This window comes from Primulina eburnea, chromosome 3 (genome assembly GCF_022965805.1).
Source record: "Primulina eburnea isolate SZY01 chromosome 3, ASM2296580v1, whole genome shotgun sequence".
Lineage (NCBI taxonomy): Eukaryota > Viridiplantae > Streptophyta > Magnoliopsida > Lamiales > Gesneriaceae > Primulina > Primulina eburnea.
The window spans coordinates 49092991-49099258 of NC_133103.1; positions in this window are offsets into that span (position 1 = coordinate 49092991).

Below are 6268 nucleotides of genomic sequence, written 5' to 3' on the forward strand. Positions count from 1 at the left end.
GGCTCCTCAGGTGAACTTATTTACTGATCCAGTTGAACTCAGCTGAGCTCTTCATCAGTTGGTCGGGCTTCTGAAGGTCTTCTGCTGAACCACCTATCAGCTGGACATTCAGTTGAACTGGTCTATGATACATCAGTTGAACTGGTTCAGTTCATGCGATCAGTTGGTGCTTTCTGTTCGCGTCTTCGATAGCTTCAGTTTCGGCTCGTAACTGATTATTTCATTTTCATCTTTCTGCGCACTTAGATAAATTTATTAGTAACAAAATAACAAGTTTTTTAACATCAAAATCAAGCAAAGATTGCGAGCATGAAATATTCTAACACAAGAATAATAACACTAGAAGACTTTAGATATTACAACAGATTTTAACAACCTAGTTCAGTTGGACTTATCACACCACGTGAATGAAACTCTTAGTAGATTCACAAAACTAATCATCCTGATTAGTAAAACTCTTTATATCATTTACAATGTGTTTCAGAATAATAACTCTTTTGCACAAATTGATCCTAGACAAATTTGATGTGTGTGCTTCTTAAACAGATGGGCTCTGAAAGCTTGATATTTTGAATGCATGTATCTTAGCAAAAAGTAATTCGAAGATTGTAGAATTTCATAGAGAGGCGTGGTCTATTGTCCGACTGATCTATTTATAGTCTTTGGATTCACGATCGTCATTTTGAAATCTGAAATTCGTTCCAAATGTGGTAGTTATTAGTCACTTCATCGTCCTTTCTGACAATCGTACACTACCGGTAGTACACATAGGTCTCTGACAAATAACATATAAAAAATATGTTAAAAAGATATTCCCTGATTTTGTCAGTTCAGCTATGATCTTTAAAGAAAGTTCTGGACTATCTCAAAGAATGTTTGGATGAATAGCCTTAACTGATTTAGTCTAATATTTCAATCGGTAGACCTTGAATCAATTACCTTCTGATGTTCAGTTGACCTATGATAATCAGTATGCTAAAGTTCGGTTGGTCTAGAACATCATTTTGGTTTGGATTTTTCAGTTTGGTTTAGGAAAACTTTAACTCACGAATATTCATTTTTCTTTCTTTATGAATTTAGTTCGGCTAGGCTGCTTAAAAGTCTTATTTAAATCAGTAATATTTAATTGTCAATTCATCAAAACTTATTTGATCAAATAATTTTAATGAGCACCCTGAGTTCATGCGTAACTCTGAATTTATTATCATCATAAAATTACAAAAGAATATATATTGATGTGGAAGACCTCAAAGTTCATATCTTCATCAACATAAGTTATATTTTTTATTTATTATTGAAGGGAAATATATTTTCTTTGTTTAATTGATATAATTTCTTATCTTAAATAATTTCCTTAATATTATCTTTCCTTGTTGATTTGATTGCGTATAATATTTAATTGTGGTTTTGTCTTTCTAGATAATTATGTTAAGATTTTATTGTGATATAATATCTTCTTTAAGTCTAATTTCATTCTTGATAAGATTATGTGGAATATTGGATTTTACTTTTCTAGATATTATCTTTGTGATAAATATCTTCTAGATATAATATATATGATAATGATTTATATGATATGATATTATTGATTTGTTTATAATAGAATTCTTGTTTACCAAATCTTATAAATTTCTTTATGGAAGATAAACTTTAGGAGAGATGAAAGCTATACATAAGAGGTGGTCAACGTGAGGTGGTGGTGGGTGCATAGAGAGAAGATTGCAGAGAGAGACTAAGAGAAATTCATAGAGTTTTAGTGGAGGAGTTTTTTTTGTGGGAAAGTTTTCGTGTGAGGTTCTTGGAGTTCTTCGTGGGAAAGTTTTCGTGGTGCTCTCTTTTCTCAATCAATATACACGCACTGTACACGTCATGGTTCTCATAGAAAAACATCCTACAAAGGCGTTGCTGATTTGAATAGGAGTCGTCCGTTTTGTTTTTCACTCTTCGCTTGGAGGTTTTCATGAATGCATAACTGATGCACTTTTGCACGTTCAGAATTTCAGAGAAAATACTATTCAAGAGACGTGCTGTGTTTTGAAGAGTGTTGATCCTGTGTTGCTCTGAATGTTGCCAACATCTACAGACAACATCCGTAACGATGTTGACTGAATATCACATCTAATTGATCGTGCTTTTCGGGATCAAGTTTTGCTTTCTTATTCACGTTTTAATATTGTTGGTTGTTTTAGAAAGCTTTGTTTTCTCAACTTGTTGAGGAAATTGATTTTTGTCATAATCACTAGTGTTAGGTTTTTGTGTAAACATTGTGGTTTTCTAGTGATTAATTTTTTGCCATAAGGCACCGCACAAGTATTTATACTTGTGCATATTTAATCTTGTCCATCTATTTATTTCAAGTCAATTTGTGTTATTAATTTTCTGCTGCATGTAGATGTTGTCCGAGATGTTGTAACATCTGGCACAACATTTAATTCTGACATAACACAAATTTATTATTTTTAATCTTATTCTGATATTTTCATTATTTTCGATATCTGTCGGACAAAATAATCCTTACAAGTTGTATCAGAGCCAACTCTTGACATACTAAGTGTTGATTCTGGTTTTTATTTTGTTTTGACAGAAATATTTAATGGACACATCACTTGCAAACGGAGCACTTCGACCACCAGCTCCTAAACCTCCTGTCCAACAACAGTTTCGACCAAGGAATGAAGAAAAACACTGGTTGCAAGTGAATCCTTTAGGTGTTGCCCTAGGTGTTGCCACACCTGGCCGCAACATCTGCAAAAATTCAGTGTGTTTGAAATCCAAAACTTCTGGAAATTCGAGTGGAGATGATGAATCAGAAGCTGATGATGAAGAAATCACTCTTGAGAGTGTTCAAAAGCTTTATGAAGAGTTGTTTGAGGATTGGACCAAAAGAAACAAGCTAAACTCAACTCTTATGAAGAAGAACATTGATCTAAAAGCCGTAGTTGCCAAACTTGAGGTAATTTTGAGTAAAAAAGATTTAGAACTTGGTAAAACCAAAGAAGAACTTCAAAAGGCAACTGAAACTTTGTCCAAGTTTAATTCAAGCACATCCAAACTTGATTCCATACTTTTAATGGGAAGAGATGACAAGAAAGGCTTAGGCTTCAAAGACAGTGTGTTTGAGATTAGTGAATCTTCCAAGTCGACTATCTTTGTGAAGGGAAAGGATGATACATCCACGCAACCACAATCCAAACCGCCGATCAAAATATCTCCTACAAAAAGACAACCTGCTGCACATGTGCCTAAGAAAAGAAAACGCATGTATGTATGTCATTACTGTTTTAAGCCTGGTCATATCAGGCCCTACTGTTTTAAACTCCAGGATGACTGCATGAATCAAAATTCGAGCCAGATGTTGCCCCGAATGTTGCCCAACATTTCCCGCAACACCTCCCACCATCGACCTACAATAAGACAAATTTGGGTACCAAAGGTAAAAACTCACTGTAATGTTGTCTATACTTCATTGAAAACTAATATTGCAGGTCATTGGTACTTTGATAGTGGAAGCTCACGCCACATGACATGTTCAAGAGAACATCTCATCGATTATGTTGAACAAAATTGTGGTAGAGTGACCTATAGAGGGGGAGCTAAAGGAAAGATTGTGGTAAAGAGAACTTTGAATGTGAAAGGACTACCAAAGCTCCACAATGTGCTTCATGTTAAAGGATTAAATTCAAATTAGATAAGAATAAGCCAATTGTGTGACGATAATTTGCTTGTTAAGTTTGATAAACATACTTGTGTAGTTTTTGATGAAACTAATATGTGCATTATGACAGGTACAAGGTCTTTGGATAATTTCTACCAAATAGGTGAAGATCTTTCATGCAAACATGTGCAAATCACCGAACTTGACCTTTGGCATCAAAAACTCGGACATGCAAGCTTCAAAACCTTAAAAAACTTGAGTAAGTACGATGCAGTACGAGGTATGCCTAATCTTTCATTTGGTATACCATTTGTGTGCGGAGATTGACAAAAAGGTAAGCAGACTCGTGCGTCACACCCAGTATTGCCATCATCTGGGATAACACGCTGTCTGGAGTTACTACATATGTATCTTATGGGTCCTATGGAAGTTGGAAGTTTCGAAGGTAAGAAATATTCCTTTGTGTGTGCAGATGACTTTTCACAATTTTCTTGGATAATTTTCATTAGGGAAAAATCAGACACTTTCGATGTGTTTAAAAAATTGATCACAAGGATTGCAAACTTTCATAATTTGAAGGTGAGAAGGATAAGGACTGACCATGGTAAGGAATTCGAAAATACTTCCTTCTCATCTTTTTGTGACAAAAAAGGTATTTCACATGAATTTTCTGCTCCAAAGACACCACAACAAAATAGGATAGCCGAACGTAAGAATAGAACACTTCATGAAATGGCAAGGGTGATGTTGACTTCAAAGTGTATTTGTAATGCCCGGTTACTCGTACAAATGATAATAATGCGTTTATGTCGTTTATTATGTAGTTATTTAGCTCCTTAGATTCCACGTGATGATTGAAGTATCAATATTGAGATTGAACATGACTTTTATATTGCCCATGGTATATTGAGAATGAATATATGTCTAAATAGTTAGAGTAAGATGTGTAGGTAATGATAGTGTAATGGAAGTTGTGGGAAATGAGATGTAAATATGGTAGTTCGTACGGGTTTTAGCATAATGATTTGAATATTGATCCAAATCATGTGAGGCCTTAACCGTTAGAAAGCTAAGATATAATGCTACAACTTTCACGTTTTGGGTTTTGTCCAAATCATTGTGGAAGACAAGCCAAAAGTGCTCCGAAGTGCGTCGTGTCTACCGTCATTCCCTCACCGACACATGTTAGGAGAATGGGCATAACTTTTTACTCAGACCTCCAAATGACCTGAAACCAGTGGGAGATTTAAGCCAAGACATAGAGCTACAACTTTGTAGTTTACCATTTTTTCAGATTATGAACGGAAGAGACGTTTCTGGAGCAATCTTTGAAGAAGCAGTGCGCAGAAGCAGAATAGGTGGTGCCCGAGCGGTAAGAAATTACCGCCCGAGTGCCAATGGTTCTGGATTTTTGGTTTTGGACAGAAAGTGCCGCGCTCGAGCGGTAATTTATGACCGCCCGAGCGCCGCCTTATATATATATATATGGATAAGTTTCGACTTTCTAAGCCATTTTATCAGCTCTCCACTTTTATACCAGCAACCAACTCGAGAGAAACCTACAGAAATCTTCCTCCAAAGCTTATTTCTTCATTCATTTCAAAGAATTGAAGTTAGAATTTAGTTCTCCATCCCAAGAGCTTCCTAAGGTTGTAAGTTTTCTTCACTTTTAGTTGTTCTTTGTATAGAGGTGTAACTTTCACTAGTATAGACATAGTAATTAAATTATTGATATGTTTGACAGTATAGGAGCGAGAACATCGTCTCAAACCAGTATTCGTACACTTGGACTGTAAGTTGGCATGTTCTTGAAGTAATACATGAGTAATATTATGAATTTCAAATGCTTCTCATTGTCTATTGATATATGTACATTGTTAGTATGTTTATTGATGAAAACATAGCACCATATTCCATTGTTATGTATTAAATATGTAAGAAACTCATGAATATTGATGATGGGTGCTATGTCATGAACAAGAACATGAACATGAAAAGAAAAGGATTGATTTTACATGATATAGAGCTTGTTGACATCATGGGTGGTTTTAAGTCCACCAAAGCTATTGGCCAATATATGTTCATGGGGCGTGGGGTTGCCAAAGGTTGCTCCCTGACGTCCAACACAGTAGTAGCTATATAATAAAGCAAGCACGGTAGTACAGGTCAACTAATGAGGCTCAAGTACAAAAATGAACGGTATGACATGTTTTTAAGATCCATTATTGATCACGACTTGATATGTATGTTCCTTCGATGCATATTGATACGTATAAGTGCCAACTTATTGAGTTTTATAAACTCACGTAGCTCATGTATTACAGGATCAGGTAGTGAAGATGCCTAGGATGCCGGTTCGCCAATGGATGCTAGTGACGTGCCCAACCTCGACAAGAACCGGGACTTCTTATTGTATAGCTTCCGCATATGTATTGTAGTAAATTTTATATGAGGGTTTGAAACAAGTTCCATGTTATGAATGATGATACAAAGTATGTTTTTATATGAGAATATGCTTGAGGTTGTTGCTTGAGTTGAGTTTTTGGCTTATACAAAATATAGGGACATCATGCCAAAATTTTTATAAACCGTCAAAGTAATGCCTCTTGTTTG